Raw genomic sequence first — 19,312 nt, forward strand, 5'->3', positions numbered from 1 at the left:
AAGCAGCTTATCAAGGTTTTCAGGATTGCTTGATAATTACAGAGAGGTGTGTTGGAGGTGTGTTGAAACTGAAGTCTGCAGGAAGGTAGCCGACCAGAAGCAGGTTTGGAGATACCTGCACAATTCGGTCAGATCGCAGAGCTGCGACTTGACTGCTCACACTTCACGTCTGAAACAAATCGGTGAGATACCCGAACTAAGAAGTGTGTGGCTGTTTGCCAGTTTCAGAATCAGCATCCATGCATTCCTGGGAAATGCGCCGCCTTTCTCATACAGTTTGTGCGGTTCCTTCAAGCGATCGCAAAATATGTGGCAAAATCCGTTTATACAACCAAGTACCACAGCGTGTAGGTTTCTGTAGTGTAGTGGTTATCACGTTCGCCTCACACGCGAAAGGTCCTCGGTTCGAAACCGGGCAGAAACAGCGCGTTCCTTTTGATACGCTGCGAGTTAAAAGCCTCTCTTGAGACACGTTACTCCTTGTGTCATGAAGCACTTTTAAGGTTACACACAGTTCCGCCCGTCACATTCGCTTCACGCTTGAAAGGTGGCCAGTTCGCAAGTGGGCGAAAAGCATTGCCCCTTTGGGGAGTGTTGCACAGAGAGAAAATGTGTGGCTAAATCTATCAAAATAACCAAAGAATCCACACGAACAGGTTTCTGTGGTGATGTGGTTATCACAAAAAGTCCTCGGTTCGACTGAAATAAACACTTTGTTAGAGATATGACAGGGTTTTGGTCATGTTGATTTAAGTACCTCAACAGTTACATCAGTTTTATGCACGTTATTTTAAACCTGATCGTCTGTTAGTGTTAGTTGAACGTAAGACAGGAAAGTGTACTGAGGTTTAGTCAACATTACCCAGCCAGTTGGCTGTGTAGAGAAGCCAATGAAAACCTCTTGTTCCCTTTACATAAAGTCTTGAATGTCTCGTTTGTTTTTTGTCTGTTTCATGTTGAAATCCGTTGAAAACAATTTTGAAAAAGAATAAAGGTCAATCCTTGATAATATCTCTAAACATGTCTAAGGCGATGGATTGCTCATGCACAGTTCTCTTCAGGCGTTTACCTTCCGTTAGGCCAAAATGAACACTTTCAAAAAGGTAACGTTTAATTAAATCAAAAACGGAAACTATTTGATTCACACTACTACGTACTTGCTGGTAATTTAGGAATCGCACAATGCCCAACCACAGGGGTTCCGACAAAGTTTCACGTGACGAGGTGGCCGAGTGGTTAAGGCGATGGACTGCTAATCCATTGTGCTCTGCACGCGTGGGTTCGAATCCCATCCTCGTCGTCTGTCTGTCGTTGTGAAGCTGAACTGTCTTTAACATGCCACATTGCCGATGGTTACGTTGTTTCCCACACCTCTAGGAGTAGAGAAATCAGTGTGTTTTCTTTTCACCAGTTTTGAAGTGCTTACTAGCCAGAGTCTCTGGCGGACACTTGAGTGTTTTCAGACTCTGAAGTCCATGCTTTGTGCCAACTGTCTAGAAAGTGGTAAAGGCAGGGTTGAGTGGTTCCTTTGTTGATGTTTGATGAAAGAGGAACAAAACAGCAATCATAACAACTGAATAACATTAGCGGAATGGTTAAAAACATACGTTTTCTCTAGCACAATTTCTATAGGTCAGTGCTAAAGCGTTTAAACGCAAATAGGGCAGTCTAACGGTTCACTTGGACATTATCACGACAGCTTTAACTGTGGTGAAGTATAACACATGATGCTTTTTCAATTCTTCAGCCACGTGTCTTATGTGAGGGGGTATAGCTCAGTGGTAGAGCATTTGACTGCAGATCAAGAGGTCCCCGGTTCAAATCCGGGTGCCCCCTTGGCTTTACGCCTGTATGTCCGTCGTTTGGCGCGCTAATATTTCTGACTCAAAGTTCATCCTGGATCCTTTTAACATAGGGGTAGGCAAACGTCGGTCCTGGAGTGCAGCAGTCCTGCAGAGTTTAGCTCCAGCTCAAATCAAGCACACATGAACAGGCTAACCAAGGTCTAAAGGGTCACCTGAGAACTACAGGCGGATGAGGTTTAATCAGGGTTGGAAGTAAAATCTCCAGGACTGCAGCACATCTGGACCGGCGTTGCCGACCCCTGTACTACGCTAAAGACGAGCATACACTGTGCCATTTCAGCACAGTCGTGGCTAAATGCCAACCTACACTTAACGAGTAAATCCCATGCGACGTGAAGCCAAAGCTCACGAATTGCATGCTCACACTCTACCAGGGGTCTCCGACCCTGCTCCTGGTGAGCTTCCGCCCTGCAGATTTTAGCTCCAACCCCAATGAAACATAGCTGAAGCAGCTTATCAAGGTTTTCGGGATTGCTTGATAATTACAGAGAGGTGTGTTGGAGGTGTGTTGAAACTGAAGTCTGCAGGAAGGTAGCCGACCAGAAGCAGGTTTGGAGATACCTGCACAATTCGGTCAGATCGCAGAGCTGCGACTTGACTGCTCACACTTCACGTCTGAAACAAATCGGTGAGATACCCGAACTAAGAAGTGTGTGGCTGTTTGCCAGTTTCAGAATCAGCATCCATGCATTCCTGGGAAATGCGCCGCCTTTCTCATACAGTTTGTGCGGTTCCTTCAAGCGATCGCAAAATATGTGGCAAAATCCGTTTATACAACCAAGTACAACAGCGTGTAGGTTTCTGTAGTGTAGTGGTTATCACGTTCGCCTCACACGCGAAAGGTCCTCGGTTCGAAACCGGGCAGAAACAGCGCGTTCCTTTTGATACGCTGCGAGTTAAAAGCCTCTCTTGAGACACGTTACTCCTTGTGTCATGAAGCACTTTTAAGGTTACACACAGTTCCGCCCGTCACATTCGCTTCACGCTTGAAAGGTGGCCAGTTCGCAAGTGGGCGAAAAGCATTGCCCCTTTGGGGAGTGTTGCACAGAGAGAAAATGTGTGGCTAAATCTATCAAAATAACCAAAGAATCCACACGAACAGGTTTCTGTGGTGATGTGGTTATCACAAAAAGTCCTCGGTTCGACTGAAATAAACACTTTGTTAGAGATATGACAGGGTTTTGGTCATGTTGATTTAAGTACCTCAACAGTTACATCAGTTTTATGCACGTTATTTTAAACCTGATCATCTGTTAGTGTTAGTTGAACGTAAGACAGGAAAGTGTACTGAGGTTTAGTCAACATTACCCAGCCAGTTGGCTGTGTAGAGAAGCCAATGAAAACCTCTTGTTCCCTTTACATAAAGTCTTGAATGTCTCGTTTGTTTTTTGTCTGTTTCATGTTGAAATCCGTTGAAAACAATTTTGAAAAAGAATAAAGGTCAATCCTTGATAATATCTCTAAACATGTCTAAGGCGATGGATTGCTCATGCACAGTTCTCTTCAGGCGTTTACCTTCCGTTAGGCCAAAATGAACACTTTCAAAAAGGTATTGTTTAATTAAATCAAAAACGGAAACTATTTGATTCACACTACTACGTACTTGCTGGTAATTTAGGAATCGCACAATGCCCAACCGCAGGGGTTCCGACAAAGTTTCACGTGACGAGGTGGCCGAGTGGTTAAGGCGATGGACTGCTAATCCATTGTGCTCTGCACGCGTGGGTTCGAATCCCATCCTCGTCGTCTGTCTGTCGTTGTGAAGCTGAACTGTCTTTAACATGCCACATTGCCGATGGTTACGTTGTTTCCCACACCTCTAGGAGTAGAGAAATCAGTGTGATTTCTTTTCACCAGTTTTGAAGTGCTTACTAGCCAGAGTCTCTGGCGGACACTTGAGTGTTTTCAGACTCTGAAGTCCATGCTTTGTGCCAACTGTCTAGAAAGTGGTAAAGGCAGGGTTGAGTGGTTCCTTTGTTGATGTTTGATGAAAGAGGAACAAAACAGCAATCATAACAACTGAATAACATTAGCGGAATGGTTAAAAACATACGTTTTCTCTAGCACAATTTCTATAGGTCAGTGCTAAAGCGTTTAAACGCAAATAGGGCAGTCTAACGGTTCACTTGGACATTATCACGACAGCTTTAACTGTGGTGAAGTATAACACATGATGCTTTTTCAATTCTTCAGCCACGTGTCTTATGTAAGGGGTATAGCTCAGTGGTAGAGCATTTGACTGCAGATCAAGAGGTCCCCGGTTCAAATCCGGGTGCCCCCTTGGCTTTACGCCTGTATGTCCGTCGTTTGGCGCGCTAATATTTCTGACTCAAAGTTCATCCTGGATCCTTTTAACATAGGGGTAGGCAAACGTCGGTCCTGGAGTGCAGCAGTCCTGCAGAGTTTAGCTCCAGCTCAAATCAAGCACACATGAACAGGCTAACCAAGGTCTAAAGGGTCACCTGAGAACTACAGGCGGATGAGGTTTAATCAGGGTTGGAAGTAAAATCTCCAGGACTGCAGCACTTCTGGACCGGCGTTGCCGACCCCTGTACTACGCTAAAGACGAGCATACACTGTGCCATTTCAGCACAGTCGTGGCTAAATGCCAACCTACACTTAACGAGTAAATCCCATGCGACGTGAAGCCAAAGCTCACGAATTGCATGCTCACACTCTACCAGGGGTCTCCGACCCTGCTCCTGGTGAGCTTCCGCCCTGCAGATTTTAGCTCCAACCCCAATGAAACATAGCTGAAGCAGCTTATCAAGGTTTTCAGGATTGCTTGATAATTACAGAGAGGTGTGTTGGAGGTGTGTTGAAACTGAAGTCTGCAGGAAGGTAGCCGACCAGAAGCAGGTTTGGAGATACCTGCACAATTCGGTCAGATCGCAGAGCTGCGACTTGACTGCTCACACTTCACGTCTGAAACAAATCGGTGAGATACCCGAACTAAGAAGTGTGTGGCTGTTTGCCGGTTTCAGAATCAGCATCCATGCATTCCTGGGAAATGCGCCGCCTTTCTCATACAGTTTGTGCGGTTCCTTCAAGCGATCGCAAAATATGTGGCAAAATCCGTTTATACAACCAAGTACCACAGCGTGTAGGTTTCTGTAGTGTAGTGGTTATCACGTTCGCCTCACACGCGAAAGGTCCTCGGTTCGAAACCGGGCAGAAACAGCGCGTACCTTTTGATACGCTGCGAGTTAAAAGCCTCTCTTGAGACACGTTACTCCTTGTGTCATGAAGCACTTTTAAGGTTACACACAGTTCCGCCCGTCACATTCGCTTCACGCTTGAAAGGTGGCCAGTTCGCAAGTGGGCGAAAAGCATTGCCCCTTTGGGGAGTGTTGCACAGAGAGAAAATGTGTGGCTAAATCTATCAAAATAACCAAAGAATCCACACGAACAGGTTTCTGTGGTGATGTGGTTATCACAAAAAGTCCTCGGTTCGACTGAAATAAACACTTTGTTAGAGATATGACAGAGTTTTGGTCATGTTGATTTAAGTACCTCAACAGTTACATCAGTTTGATGCACGTTATTTTAAACCTGATCGTCTGTTAGTGTTAGTTGAACGTAAGACAGGAAAGTGTACTGAGGTTTAGTCAACATTACCCAGCCAGTTGGCTGTGTAGAGAAGCCAATGAAAACCTCTTGTTCCCTTTACATAAAGTCTTGAATGTCTCGTTTGTTTTTTGTCTGTTTCATGTTGAAATCCGTTGAAAACAATTTTGAAAAAGAATAAAGGTCAATCCTTGATAATATCTCTAAACATGTCTAAGGCGATGGATTGCTCATGCACAGTTCTCTTCAGGCGTTTACCTTCCGTTAGGCCAAAATGAACACTTTCAAAAAGGTAACGTTTAATTAAATCAACAACGGAAACTATTTGATTCACACTACTACGTACTTGATGGTAATTTAGGAATCGCACAATGCCCAACCGCAGGGGTTCCGGCAAAGTTTCACGTGACGAGGTGGCCGAGTGGTTAAGGCGATGGACTGCTAATCCATTGTACTCTGCAAGCGTGGGTTCGAATCCCATCCTCGTCGTCTGTCTGTCGTTGTGAAGCTGAACTGTCTTTAACATGCCACATTGCCGATGGTTACGTTGTTTCCCACACCTCTAGGAGTAGAGAAATCAGTGTGTTTTCTTTTCACCAGTTTTGAAGTGCTTACTCGCCAGAGTCTCTGGCGGACACTTGAGTGTTTTCAGACTCTAAAGTCCATGCTTTGTGCCAACTGTCTAGAAAGTGGTAAAGACAGGGTTGAGTGGTTCCTTTGTTGATGTTTGATGAAAGAGGAACAAAACAGTAATCATAACAACTGAATAACATTAGCGGAATGGTTAAAAACATACGTTTTCTCTAGCACAATTTCTATAGGTCAGTGCTAAAGCGTTTAAACGCAAATAGGGCAGTCTAACGGTTCACTTGGACATTATCACGACAGCTTTAACTGTGGTGAAGTATAACACATGATGCTTTTTCAATTCTTCAGCCACGTGTCTTCTGTGAGGGGGTATAGCTCAGTGGTAGAGCATTTGACTGCAGATCAAGAGGTCCTCGGTTCAAATCTGGGTGCCCCCTTGGCTATACGCCTGTATGTCCGTCGTTTGGCGCGCTAATATTTCTGACTCAAAGTTCATCCTGGATCCTTTTAACATAGGGGTAGGCAAACGTCGGTCCTGGAGTGCAGCAGTCCTGCAGAGTTTAGCTCCAGCTCAAATCAAGCACACATGAACAGGCTAACCAAGGTCTAAAGGGTCACCTGAGAACTACAGGCGGATGAGGTTTAATCAGGGTTGGAAGTAAAATCTCCAGGACTGCAGCACTTCTGGACCGGCGTTGCCGACCCCTGTACTACGCTAAAGACGAGCATACACTGTGCCATTTCAGCACAGTCGTGGCTAAATGCCAACCTACACTTAACGAGTAAATCCCATGCGACGTGAAGCCAAAGCTCACGAATTGCATGCTCACACTCTACCAGGGGTCTCCGACCCTGCTCCTGGTGAGCTTCCGCCCTGCAGATTTTAGCTCCAACCCCAATGAAACATAGCTGAAGCAGCTTATCAAGGTTTTCAGGATTGCTTGATAATTACAGAGAGGTGTGTTGGAGGTGTGTTGAAACTGAAGTCTGCAGGAAGGTAGCCGACCAGAAGCAGGTTTGGAGATACCTGCACAATTCGGTCAGATCGCAGAGCTGCGACTTGACTGCTCACACTTCACGTCTGAAACAAATCGGTGAGATACCCGAACTAAGAAGTGTGTGGCTGTTTGCCGGTTTCAGAATCAGCATCCATGCATTCCTGGGAAATGCGCCGCCTTTGTCATACAGTTTGTGCGGTTCCTTAAAGCGATCGCAAAATATGTGGCAAAATCCGTTTATACAACCAAGTACCACAGCGTGTAGGTTTCTGTAGTGTAGTGGTTATCACGTTCGCCTCACACGCGAAAGGTCCTCGGTTCGAAACCGGGCAGAAACAGCGCGTTCCTTTTGATACGCTGCGAGTTAAAAGCCTCTCTTGAGACACGTTACTCCTTGTGTCATGAAGCACTTTTAAGGTTACACACAGTTCCGCCCGTCACATTCGCTTCACGCTTGAAAGGTGGCCAGTTCGCAAGTGGGCGAAAAGCATTGCCCCTTTGGGGAGTGTTGCACAGAGAGAAAATGTGTGGCTAAATCTATCAAAATAACCAAAGAATCCACACGAACAGGTTTCTGTGGTGATGTGGTTATCACAAAAAGTCCTCGGTTCGACTGAAATAAACACTTTGTTAGAGATATGACAGAGTTTTGGTCATGTTGATTTAAGTACCTCAACAGTTACATCAGTTTGATGCACGTTATTTTAAACCTGATCGTCTGTTAGTGTTAGTTGAACGTAAGACAGGAAAGTGTACTGAGGTTTAGTCAACATTACCCAGCCAGTTGGCTGTGTAGAGAAGCCAATGAAAACCTCTTGTTCCCTTTACATAAAGTCTTGAATGTCTCGTTTGTTTTTTGTCTGTTTCATGTTGAAATCCGTTGAAAACAATTTTGAAAAAGAATAAAGGTCAATCCTTGATAATATCTCTAAACATGTCTAAGGCGATGGATTGCTCATGCACAGTTCTCTTCAGGCGTTTACCTTCCGTTAGGCCAAAATGAACACTTTCAAAAAGGTAACGTTTAATTAAATCAACAACGGAAACTATTTGATTCACACTACTACGTACTTGCTGGTAATTTAGGAATCGCACAATGCCCAACCGCAGGGGTTCCGACAAAGTTTCACGTGACGAGGTGGTCGAGTGGTTAAGGTGATGGACTGCTAATCCATTGTGCTCTGCACGCGTGGGTTCGAATCCCATCCTCGTCGTCTGTCTGTCGTTGTGAAGCTGAACTGTCTTTAACATGCCACATTGCCGATGGTTACGTTGTTTCCCACACCTCTAGGAGTAGAGAAATCAGTGTGTTTTCTTTTCACCAGTTTTGAAGTGCTTACTCGCCAGAGTCTCTGGCGGACACTTGAGTGTTTTCAGACTCTAAAGTCCATGCTTTGTGCCAACTGTCTAGAAAGTGGTAAAGACAGGGTTGAGTGGTTCCTTTGTTGATGTTTGATGAAAGAGGAACAAAACAGTAATCATAACAACTGAATAACATTAGCGGAATGGTTAAAAACATACGTTTTCTCTAGCACAATTTCTATAGGTCAGTGCTAAAGCGTTTAAACGCAAATAGGGCAGTCTAACGGTTCACTTGGACATTATCACGACAGCTGTAACTGTGGTGAAGTATAACACATGATGCTTTTTCAATTCTTCAGCCACGTGTCTTTTGTGAGGGGGTATAGCTCAGTGGTAGAGCATTTGACTGCAGATCAAGAGGTCCCCGGTTCATATCCGGGTGCCCCCTTGGCTATACGCCTGTATGTCCGTCGTTTGGCGCGCTAATATTTCTGACTCAAAGTTCATCCTGGATCCTTTTAACATAGGGGTAGGTAAACGTCGGTCCTGGAGTGCAGCAGTCCTGCAGAGTTTAGCTCCAGCTCAAATCAAGCACACATGAACAGGCTAACCAAGGTCTAAAGGGTCACCTGAGAACTACAGGCGGATGAGGTTTAATCAGGGTTGGAAGTAAAATCTCCAGGACTGCAGCACTTCTGGACCGGCGTTGCCGACCCCTGTACTACGCTAAAGACGAGCATACACTGTGCCATTTCAGCACAGTCGTGGCTAAATGCCAACCTACACTTAACGAGTAAATCCCATGCGACGTGAAGCCAAAGCTCACGAATTGCATGCTCACACTCTACCAGGGGTCTCCGACCCTGCTCCTGGTGAGCTTCCGCCCTGCAGATTTTAGCTCCAACCCCAATGAAACATAGCTGAAGCAGCTTATCAAGGTTTTCAGGATTGCTTGATAATTACAGAGAGGTGTGTTGGAGGTGTGTTGAAACTGAAGTCTGCAGGAAGGTAGCCGACCAGAAGCAGGTTTGGAGATACCTGCACAATTCGGTCAGATCGCAGAGCTGCGACTTGACTGCTCACACTTCACGTCTGAAACAAATCGGTGAGATACCCGAACTAAGAAGTGTGTGGCTGTTTGCCAGTTTCAGAATCAGCATCCATGCATTCCTGGGAAATGCGCCGCCTTTCTCATACAGTTTGTGCGGTTCCTTCAAGCGATCGCAAAATATGTGGCAAAATCCGTTTATACAACCAAGTACCACAGCGTGTAGGTTTCTGTAGTGTAGTGGTTATCACGTTCGCCTCACACGCGAAAGGTCCTCGGTTCGAAACCGGGCAGAAACAGCGCGTACCTTTTGATACGCTGCGAGTTAAAAGCCTCTCTTGAGACACGTTACTCCTTGTGTCATGAAGCACTTTTAAGGTTACACACAGTTCCGCCCGTCACATTCGCTTCACGCTTGAAAGGTGGCCAGTTCGCAAGTGGGCGAAAAGCATTGCCCCTTTGGGGAGTGTTGCACAGAGAGAAAATGTGTGGCTAAATCTATCAAAATAACCAAAGAATCCACACGAACAGGTTTCTGTGGTGATGTGGTTATCACAAAAAGTCCTCGGTTCGACTGAAATAAACACTTTGTTAGAGATATGACAGAGTTTTGGTCATGTTGATTTAAGTACCTCAACAGTTACATCAGTTTGATGCACGTTATTTTAAACCTGATCGTCTGTTAGTGTTAGTTGAACGTAAGACAGGAAAGTGTACTGAGGTTTAGTCAACATTACCCAGCCAGTTGGCTGTGTAGAGAAGCCAATGAAAACCTCTTGTTCCCTTTACATAAAGTCTTGAATGTCTCGTTTGTTTTTTGTCTGTTTCATGTTGAAATCCGTTGAAAACAATTTTGAAAAAGAATAAAGGTCAATCCTTGATAATATCTCTAAACATGTCTAAGGCGATGGATTGCTCATGCACAGTTCTCTTCAGGCGTTTACCTTCCGTTAGGCCAAAATGAACACTTTCAAAAAGGTAACGTTTAATTAAATCAACAACGGAAACTATTTGATTCACACTACTACGTACTTGATGGTAATTTAGGAATCGCACAATGCCCAACCGCAGGGGTTCCGGCAAAGTTTCACGTGACGAGGTGGCCGAGTGGTTAAGGCGATGGACTGCTAATCCATTGTACTCTGCAAGCGTGGGTTCGAATCCCATCCTCGTCGTCTGTCTGTCGTTGTGAAGCTGAACTGTCTTTAACATGCCACATTGCCGATGGTTACGTTGTTTCCCACACCTCTAGGAGTAGAGAAATCAGTGTGTTTTCTTTTCACCAGTTTTGAAGTGCTTACTCGCCAGAGTCTCTGGCGGACACTTGAGTGTTTTCAGACTCTAAAGTCCATGCTTTGTGCCAACTGTCTAGAAAGTGGTAAAGACAGGGTTGAGTGGTTCCTTTGTTGATGTTTGATGAAAGAGGAACAAAACAGTAATCATAACAACTGAATAACATTAGCGGAATGGTTAAAAACATACGTTTTCTCTAGCACAATTTCTATAGGTCAGTGCTAAAGCGTTTAAACGCAAATAGGGCAGTCTAACGGTTCACTTGGACATTATCACGACAGCTTTAACTGTGGTGAAGTATAACACATGATGCTTTTTCAATTCTTCAGCCACGTGTCTTCTGTGAGGGGGTATAGCTCAGTGGTAGAGCATTTGACTGCAGATCAAGAGGTCCTCGGTTCAAATCTGGGTGCCCCCTTGGCTATACGCCTGTATGTCCGTCGTTTGGCGCGCTAATATTTCTGACTCAAAGTTCATCCTGGATCCTTTTAACATAGGGGTAGGCAAACGTCGGTCCTGGAGTGCAGCAGTCCTGCAGAGTTTAGCTCCAGCTCAAATCAAGCACACATGAACAGGCTAACCAAGGTCTAAAGGGTCACATGAGAACTACAGGTGGATGAGGTTTAATCAGGGTTGGAAGTAAAATCTCCAGGACTGCAGCACTTCTGGACCGGCGTTGCCGACCCCTGTACTACGCTAAAGACGAGCATACACTGTGCCATTTCAGCACAGTCGTGGCTAAATGCCAACCTACACTTAACGAGTAAATCCCATGCGACGTGAAGCCAAAGCTCACAAATTGCATGCTCACACTCTACCAGGGGTCTCCGACCCTGCTCCTGGTGAGCTTCCGCCCTGCAGATTTTAGCTCCAACCCCAATGAAACATAGCTGAAGCAGCTTATCAAGGTTTTCAGGATTGCTTGATAATTCAAGAGAGGTGTGTTGGAGGTGTGTTGAAACTGAAGTCTGCAGGAAGGTAGCCGACCAGAAGCAGGTTTGGAGATACCTGCACAATTCGGTCAGATCGCAGAGCTGCGACTTGACTGCTCACACTTCACGTCTGAAACAAATCGGTGAGATACCCGAACTAAGAAGTGTGTGGCTGTTTGCCGGTTTCAGAATCAGCATCCATGCATTCCTGGGAAATGCGCCGCCTTTCTCATACAGTTTGTGCGGTTCCTTCAAGCGATTGCAAAATATGTGGCAAAATCCGTTTATACAACCAAGTACCACAGCGTGTAGGTTTCTGTAGTGTAGTGGTTATCACGTTCGCCTCACACGCAAAAGGTCCTCGGTTCGAAACCGGGCAGAAACAGCGCGTTCCTTTTGATACGCTGCGAGTTAAAAGCCTCTCTTGAGACACGTTACTCCTTGTGTCATGAAGCACTTTTAAAGTTACACACAGTTCCGCCCGTCACATTCGCTTCACGCGTGAAAGGTGGTCAGTTCGCAAGTGGGCGAAAAGCATTGCCCCTTTGGGGAGTGTTGCACAGAGAGAAAATGTGTGGCTAAATCTATCAAAATAACCAAAGAATCCACACGAACAGGTTTCTGTGGTGATGTGGTTATCACAAAAAGTCCTCGGTTCGACTGAAATAAACACTTTGTTAGAGATATGACAGGGTTTTGGTCATGTTGATTTAAGTACCTCAACAGTTACATCAGTTTGATGCACGTTATTTTAAACCTGATCGTCTGTTAGTGTTAGTTGAACGTAAGACAGGAAAGTGTACTGAGGTTTAGTCAACATTACCCAGCCAGTTGGCTGTGTAGATAAGCCAATGAAAACCTCTTGTTCCCTTTACATAAAGTCTTGAATGTCTCGTTTGTTTTTTGTCTGTTTCATGTTGAAATCCGTTGAAAACAATTTTGAAAAAGAACCCCAATCAAATAAAGGTCAATCCTTGATAATATCTCTAAACATGTCTAAGGCGATGGATTGCTCATGCACAGTTCTCTTCAGGCGTTTACCTTCCGTTAGGCCAAAATGAACACTTTCAAAAAGGTAACGTTTAATTAAATCAACAACGGAAACTATTTGATTCACACTACTACGTACTTGATGGTAATTTAGGAATCGCACAATGCCCAACCGCAGGGGTTCCAACAAAGTTTCACGTGACGAGGTGGCCGAGTGGTTAAGGCGATGGACTGCTAATCCATTGTGCTCTGCACGCGTGGGTCCGAATCCCATCCTCGTCGTCTGTCTGTCGTTGTGAAGTTGAACTGTCTTTAACATGCCACATTGCCGATGGTTACGTTGTTTCCCACACCTCTAGGAGTAGAGAAATCAGTGTGTTTTCTTTTCACCAGTTTTGAAGTGCTTACTCCGGGTCATCAAGCCAGGTGATTTGGAGTGGATTGCCCACATTCTCTATTACGCAAGAGGGCAACTGAGACCGAATGTCAGGGAAAATTGGCACCACCCCCCAAGCCCAATCAGATCTGTGGCACCTCCAAACCCACATGATTACTTTCGACAGATGATGTTCCTGTGGGCACCAATGCGCATGTGGGGCATCCCTTTGAAATGTACTCAGTGCAACCGAAAGATGCACCACTCTGGCATTTACACCAAGGTCAGAGAGGTAATTGATGTGGACAGCAAGTATTATTTAATAGGGGGAGACTACCCAAGGTGCAGCCAGTGCAAACTACCTGTCTGTCCTTGGAGTAGTGAGATTTTAAAGCAACTGGACCCCTCTAACCGCAACAAATTCCCTGCTGTTAAGAAAAGGCCGTACATTTCAAAGAGGCAGGGCACATGAATTTGAATAATTTGAAGGTAATGGTCATTGAAGTAATCTCTAGGAATGTAAGGGGTGGTGACAGGCTTCGACGTCTTCTTCAAAGGGAAACCTGGTGGATTGTAAAACTTAGAGCCACCACTTTTCCAGGATTGAATGATGATGTGGATTTCTCACCCTTTTTATAGGGCATTTAGTCATCTTGATATATATTTGATAATACTTTTATAATGTTTGTTTTTAGATTTATCATGGGTTATATGTTTTTTGATATGTGTGTGCATAGCAATGTTAAAGTGTAACAAATATTTTGTGCAATCTTTACTTGTGTGTGCATAGCAATGTTCAAGTTTAACACATTTTGTGCAATCTTTACTTGTTTTTTACGATTAATGTATTCTTTGTGAACAGCTCAGTGTGTTTGGCTGTAATGAAAATAATTAAATAAGTTTTATCTTAGTTGCTGTTAAGGTTGGGGGTGGGGCTTGGGTCATGTGACCATTCCCTTACCTCTCTACCTGATAAATGCTGTCACCTGTGTATGTTTGGCATGCCCTGATGAAAACTGTGTAGTTGAAACGCGTAGGCATGTAGCCATTGTTTCATTAAAGGCTTTTTATACATTTATCAGGAGTGCCTCATTTTTCTCTTTTCTTAATGCTATTATATTATAGGCCCATTTTTGAAGAGCACCCTGGATTGTTTATACATTATTTTTTTGACCCAGAGAAGCATTCCTTTTTTTTTTTTTTTATTCCCTGCTGTGTTGACTACACATTTGGCACTGGACAGAAAATGTGTGACACTTTTGCATCCTAGAACAGCAGGGAATAGCTCCAGTTACCTGCAGCAGGCATTTCAAGAGGCACACAGTGAGGAGTGGGCTAGGAGATCCTGTGACTATTTCACAGATTGTGAAATTCACAAAAAATCCTGCCTGAAGCAGTCCCAGGCTGTTTATTCCCCACCACCACTCTTCATTCCCTTGCCCCTGGCCCAGTGGTTTGAGACAGTGCATGCCAACGATGTTGTCGGCCACCTTGATGAACTCAAAGGTGTCATCACTTCAACATTTGGCAGAATTCTGAAGCTCGATTCCACTAAGAAGGTAAATGTAAACATATAAGCTTGAGCTCATTTGTTCTTTAAGGGTTTAATAAGAATACATGTGCTTATGATGTATATTCTTTTGTTATAACAGGTGACCAAAAAACTGGCTGGGGGTATTGAGAACACGGCAACATGGATGACCAATGTTGGGAACGAGCATGGTCAGGTCCTCAACTCTGTCCTCACAACCGGCGAGGGGGCTGGACTGGATGACCTGTGCCAAGGGATCGTCCAACGGTACAGGGATGCTGGTGAGCCACAGCCAGCCGCCATCTATGTGGATAGAGACTGTTGCAGTGACAGAGGTGGGTTACCTGTAATTGGTGTTGATGTTTTTTTGCCCAATTATTGCAGTTGATGACATTACAAACCAGTGGCTGCTGGTGACTGCTCCTCTGAGGGGCCAAATTCAAAATATGGGTTTGGAGTGTCATGTGTGTCGCTTGTGTTTTCAAAAAATGTGAACCATGTGCATCACGTGTTTTGTCAAAATAAGTGCCTGCTCCACACGTGTCAAAACCATTTATGATAAAAGAGACGCTCACATTCACAAAATACAGACAAGACAATATGAAGGTATATTTGGTGCAAAACAACTGCACACCTGTGACAGTGGAATTTGTATTTGTAGAGATTATCCACACATGTGTATCAGTAAACTTGAAGTCGCAGAGGACGTGATGCAAACTTGTAGATTTTTTTTCTTTCCCTCAAATACAACACAACAGTTACACATTCACAAATCCTTCAGTGCAGCTGCACAAATCCCATTTTACAAATCACAGATTAAGAAACTCACAAGTTCACATTTTTTGCTACAATTGATGCAGTAAATATGGTGCATAACCTACTTGAACGCCTGCATCAAATAATGTGAAGTCACACAAATTTTGTACATTTGCAAAATCAGTACTCATACTCTTTTTCATGTGCTCTCTCTTCTGCACCAAATGTCTCGAGATAAATGGTGCGAAAGTGATTTGTATACCTGTAGGCTTTGGCGAGCACTGTTCAGCACTGCCCACCAGGTGGCGCCCCAGACACTCACTGAAGCAGAGTTTATTAATTACCACCAATGTTTCAGCAAAGTAAATCGCCTTTATTAAGGTATTATTTTCACCAAGTGGAGAACAATATAAATGGCAGTGCTAATTATACACACATGAAGGTAATTACATACAATATTCCAATGATTCATTAGTAAACAAAATATGAGTTCCATAAATTTCAAACCATCAATATAAGTAGATTAAAAAATACAAGCAGCAAATACACACATTTTAACTTTAAATAAGATACCAAATGATGTAAGTCCCATTCATTTTTAATATCATAATACCTATAAAAACAACCCAAATCAAAATCTACTTTTAAACCATGTGTGCCAATGTTCACATTTAATATACCTAAAAGGCCTTCTGTCTAAGTAAAAATTGGTCAAACTCACCTCACCTTCTAGATGGAAATTCCCTCTCAATTCCTATATACAATAATGAAGTAATAGGATGATTAAGTTCAACAAAATGCAGTGCTAATGGCAGGTTCATATTTCTGCATATTATTGCACTCTGATGTTTTGTGATGTGTGTTTTATACTCTCTATTTGTTTTTCCTACATATGATTTACCACAGTGACATGTTATCAAATAAATAAGCTTGTATTTGTTTGGGGGTGAATCCCAAAGATATTTCCATATCATTAAGATTCTTAATAAAATCATTTGGTCCCTTATATATTATTTTTAGACTTTATATATTACATTTGACCTTAAGGAAGACTTTTCTTCAATGTTAACGGATGATAACTGTCACAGGAAGGCAAGACATGGCAAGATGAGTGGATCCAAATGCAGTTTTTAAGTGTATTAAATCCAAAAAAGGTACAGGAGCACAGGCAAGAACACGAACAGTAACACATGACAGGAAACAACCAACAGAAAACAACGGCTGACAAACAGGCAATCAACAGGCAGGGTAATTAAACGTGACAAGAACCAATGACAGAACAGAAACAATTAATTACTATGGAAACAGATGGGCAGTGGGTGGAGTATGAATTAATGTCCATGGCAACAAAAAAGGGGGCGGGGCAACAAAGGAACAAGAGGGAAATAGGACAGACACAGACAGGACTCTTGACCTTGGGTGTACCCACCATTGAGGTCCGGACTGTTTTAGTGAGTATCATAGTAAACTACTGATTATGTCTTAATATGTCTTCCGAATGTAAACATTTTATTCAGGGACGTGCACAGGGGGGTTGCTCAGGTTGCCCGGGCAACTGCCCATATGCCCTTCTCGACTCAAGTTGCCCTTCCGAGGTGGAAAAAAATAAATTGTACTTTTACTTCGTTTACACTATGCAGCGTTCCTTCGTTACTGTATTTTAATTAATTACGAAATTTGTATTTTATTTTTAAATTGCTATCTTGTGTTTCTGGCGTATTCGCGAATTAATGACTCGTTTGAGTCGATTCCTTACAAAGTGTTGCAAATAAACGAGTCTTTTGAGTCGATTCTTTACAAAGCGAATGGGCCAAACGTTTAAATTGGTTCGCGAATCAGTTTGAATGAATTGTTCAGATCGCTGCAAAAACGGAATCGTTCGAAGCTGTTTTACTCGTAACCTATGTAGAAACACGCAGAAAATAACCAGTGTTGGGTGACGTGGAAATGAATTTACCAATCTTTTAACTAAAAGCAAAACTTCACACATGTACCCGCCATTACATACACGCGACCTGTTCGTCCATCGTCAGACACAGTTAAACGCGTGCAACCTCCAGAAGCATTGCAGCACAGATTGAAGAAAATCCATCGATGATTGACGTCTGATTCGCTGTATACTATACTGTATATGATGTAAGTGATTCTCACAAAACACACGTGACATGACAACGTAAGAAAACATGAGTTTTGTCTCAAATCATTTTTATGTAAGTGTAAACTGTCAATGTCCTCAGACCATCTTAGGAGATTCCAACTTTATACATATGCAAAACTGTTGTCAGTTTACTTGTCTGATATTTCAGCTATAAGCTACATCAACATTGAGACTAGAGTTAATTTGTTAATTTGAAATGCTTGTCTATTCTGTGTATTCTTTTTTTCTGTACTGTTTGTGTATGTTGCAGTTTTACACATACTGTAGAAGTGCCCTTCATAAGTTTTTTTCTGTTTGTTGTGGAGTCAAGAAATGTCTAAACATTAAAAGATGAACATGAGACAAAAGTACAGAATCTGTCACATCATTATTTTTTTTAATGGTCACTGAGCTGTGTCCTGATTGTTTACACATGAAAAGCATAAAATGTGTAGGATCAGTTTGATTCACTTATGTGCATTTGTGTACAACACACATAAGTCAGCATTTAATGCTGTTGTTCTTTGTTGTTAAAGCATACGTATGTGTTGAAACATAAACAAAGGTTAATAAAATGTGACATTCTAAACTTCTGACATACTGATATTTATCTTACCAATTTCTGGTCTCCACAGCTAACAGAAAAATCTTGTTTTTACAGTTCTGATACTTATGGAGGGCACTGTATTGTGTGTGTGTGTGTGTGTGTGTGTGTGTGTGTGTGTGTGTGTGTGTGTGCGCGTGTATATCTAGATTAATTTTTTCATGAGTAACTAGTAACTCGCTACTTGAGTATTATTTTCATTGCATACTTTTTACTTCTACTTGAGTAATTATTTATTTAGTTACTTGTATTTTTACTTGAGTAAAGTTTTTGGCTACTCTTTCCACCTCTGTTAAAATCTTCATGAATCTAGGCTGAGTTTGCCACAGTTAAGCCTAAATAATCAGACAGATAGCAGCTAGCTACAGCTTGGAGACAAGCAGCCTAGGCTACAATTTTTTTGGTAGGCATTAGGCAAACATGTTTGCTGATTTTAATAAAGACCATGTTATTCTCAGTCCTTCATATAGGCCGTGAGTTAAAAAAATTTTTTTTGGGGGGGTGCCCTTTATTTAAGTCAGAGCAACTGCCCCTAAAAATTCCTGTGCACGTCCCTGATTTTATTACATTCTGTCTTAAAGCCTAATAAACATTACCTGTTAAAGTCATTAAAGTTACTTAAATAACAAAAGAAGAGAAAATCACTCACTGGTCCTGACTGTAACTTCGTGAAAAAAGATTAATCCATATTTAATTTTAAATAAATATCTTTTTTTGCCAACAATCCTTAATGTTGAGCTCTGCTCTTTGAAGTAAGTTGGTTTATTATTGGTTTATTATGCAAGTTCAGCCTTGCATTATGTTTGTATCTTACAGTTAGTATAATGCATGTAATGAATTCAGGGCAAGAAGAATATTTATCTAATATGGGGTAATGTGAAGTATTATAATAATTACATATCGTTTTCTTTCATGTGATATGGACCCCCTAAAGTAGCCTTGGCACCCCATTTATAAAATTCTAGTTCTGCCACTGCAATATTGATGTTGTATTTCAGCATATTAAGTGTATAATAAGTGTGTGCATATTGTGAATGAATTTAATAAACAAATTCTTGATAGCCTTTGGTTAATTCACTAAACTGATCCTATATTCAGTTAGCCTATGTTTACTTAACTGACAGTGCCCAGGATGGTAACATAATTATTTCAATGTCTTACTAATAAACAACACAAGTCTTGTGCATACTGACATGGTTTGAAATCTATATTTATTTGATTGTTTTGTTTTCTGATGTGTTAGAAGTCATATATGTAGAGCAGAGAAATAAGAATTTTTTTCCTGGGGTGCATGCCCTAGAAAAATACATATGGACCTCGGTATT

General features: G+C 42.6%; 17 non-coding genes across 17 annotated transcripts; all 17 read left to right on the forward strand.

Annotated features, from left to right (window-relative positions):
• The first annotated feature begins 351 nt into the window (after positions 1–351).
• trnav-cac (transfer RNA valine (anticodon CAC)) lies at positions 352–424 on the forward strand. The gene has a single exon. It is a non-coding gene; the product is annotated as a tRNA-Val (tRNA).
• A 794-nt stretch (positions 425–1,218) lies between these two features.
• On the forward strand, positions 1,219–1,300 carry trnas-gcu (transfer RNA serine (anticodon GCU)). The gene has a single exon. It is a non-coding gene; the product is annotated as a tRNA-Ser (tRNA).
• Positions 1,301–1,764: 464 nt separating this feature from the next.
• Positions 1,765–1,836, forward strand: trnac-gca (transfer RNA cysteine (anticodon GCA)). The gene has a single exon. It is a non-coding gene; the product is annotated as a tRNA-Cys (tRNA).
• An 826-nt stretch (positions 1,837–2,662) lies between these two features.
• On the forward strand, positions 2,663–2,735 carry trnav-cac (transfer RNA valine (anticodon CAC)). Its single transcript has one exon. It is a non-coding gene; the product is annotated as a tRNA-Val (tRNA).
• A 794-nt stretch (positions 2,736–3,529) lies between these two features.
• On the forward strand, positions 3,530–3,611 carry trnas-gcu (transfer RNA serine (anticodon GCU)). Its single transcript has one exon. It is a non-coding gene; the product is annotated as a tRNA-Ser (tRNA).
• A 463-nt stretch (positions 3,612–4,074) lies between these two features.
• trnac-gca (transfer RNA cysteine (anticodon GCA)) lies at positions 4,075–4,146 on the forward strand. The gene has a single exon. It is a non-coding gene; the product is annotated as a tRNA-Cys (tRNA).
• An 826-nt stretch (positions 4,147–4,972) lies between these two features.
• trnav-cac (transfer RNA valine (anticodon CAC)) lies at positions 4,973–5,045 on the forward strand. Its single transcript has one exon. It is a non-coding gene; the product is annotated as a tRNA-Val (tRNA).
• Positions 5,046–5,839: 794 nt separating this feature from the next.
• On the forward strand, positions 5,840–5,921 carry trnas-gcu (transfer RNA serine (anticodon GCU)). The gene has a single exon. It is a non-coding gene; the product is annotated as a tRNA-Ser (tRNA).
• Positions 5,922–6,385: 464 nt separating this feature from the next.
• trnac-gca (transfer RNA cysteine (anticodon GCA)) lies at positions 6,386–6,457 on the forward strand. The gene has a single exon. It is a non-coding gene; the product is annotated as a tRNA-Cys (tRNA).
• An 826-nt stretch (positions 6,458–7,283) lies between these two features.
• trnav-cac (transfer RNA valine (anticodon CAC)) lies at positions 7,284–7,356 on the forward strand. The gene has a single exon. It is a non-coding gene; the product is annotated as a tRNA-Val (tRNA).
• A 794-nt stretch (positions 7,357–8,150) lies between these two features.
• Positions 8,151–8,232, forward strand: trnas-gcu (transfer RNA serine (anticodon GCU)). Its single transcript has one exon. It is a non-coding gene; the product is annotated as a tRNA-Ser (tRNA).
• Positions 8,233–8,696: 464 nt separating this feature from the next.
• On the forward strand, positions 8,697–8,768 carry trnac-gca (transfer RNA cysteine (anticodon GCA)). Its single transcript has one exon. It is a non-coding gene; the product is annotated as a tRNA-Cys (tRNA).
• Positions 8,769–9,594: 826 nt separating this feature from the next.
• trnav-cac (transfer RNA valine (anticodon CAC)) lies at positions 9,595–9,667 on the forward strand. The gene has a single exon. It is a non-coding gene; the product is annotated as a tRNA-Val (tRNA).
• A 794-nt stretch (positions 9,668–10,461) lies between these two features.
• trnas-gcu (transfer RNA serine (anticodon GCU)) lies at positions 10,462–10,543 on the forward strand. The gene has a single exon. It is a non-coding gene; the product is annotated as a tRNA-Ser (tRNA).
• Positions 10,544–11,007: 464 nt separating this feature from the next.
• trnac-gca (transfer RNA cysteine (anticodon GCA)) lies at positions 11,008–11,079 on the forward strand. The gene has a single exon. It is a non-coding gene; the product is annotated as a tRNA-Cys (tRNA).
• Positions 11,080–11,905: 826 nt separating this feature from the next.
• Positions 11,906–11,978, forward strand: trnav-cac (transfer RNA valine (anticodon CAC)). The gene has a single exon. It is a non-coding gene; the product is annotated as a tRNA-Val (tRNA).
• An 805-nt stretch (positions 11,979–12,783) lies between these two features.
• Positions 12,784–12,865, forward strand: trnas-gcu (transfer RNA serine (anticodon GCU)). Its single transcript has one exon. It is a non-coding gene; the product is annotated as a tRNA-Ser (tRNA).
• Positions 12,866–19,312: the final 6,447 nt, after the last annotated feature.

The sequence above is a fragment of the Paramisgurnus dabryanus genome, chromosome 14 (genome assembly GCF_030506205.2).
Source record: "Paramisgurnus dabryanus chromosome 14, PD_genome_1.1, whole genome shotgun sequence".
In the NCBI taxonomy this organism is placed as follows: Eukaryota; Metazoa; Chordata; class Actinopteri; order Cypriniformes; family Cobitidae; genus Paramisgurnus; species Paramisgurnus dabryanus.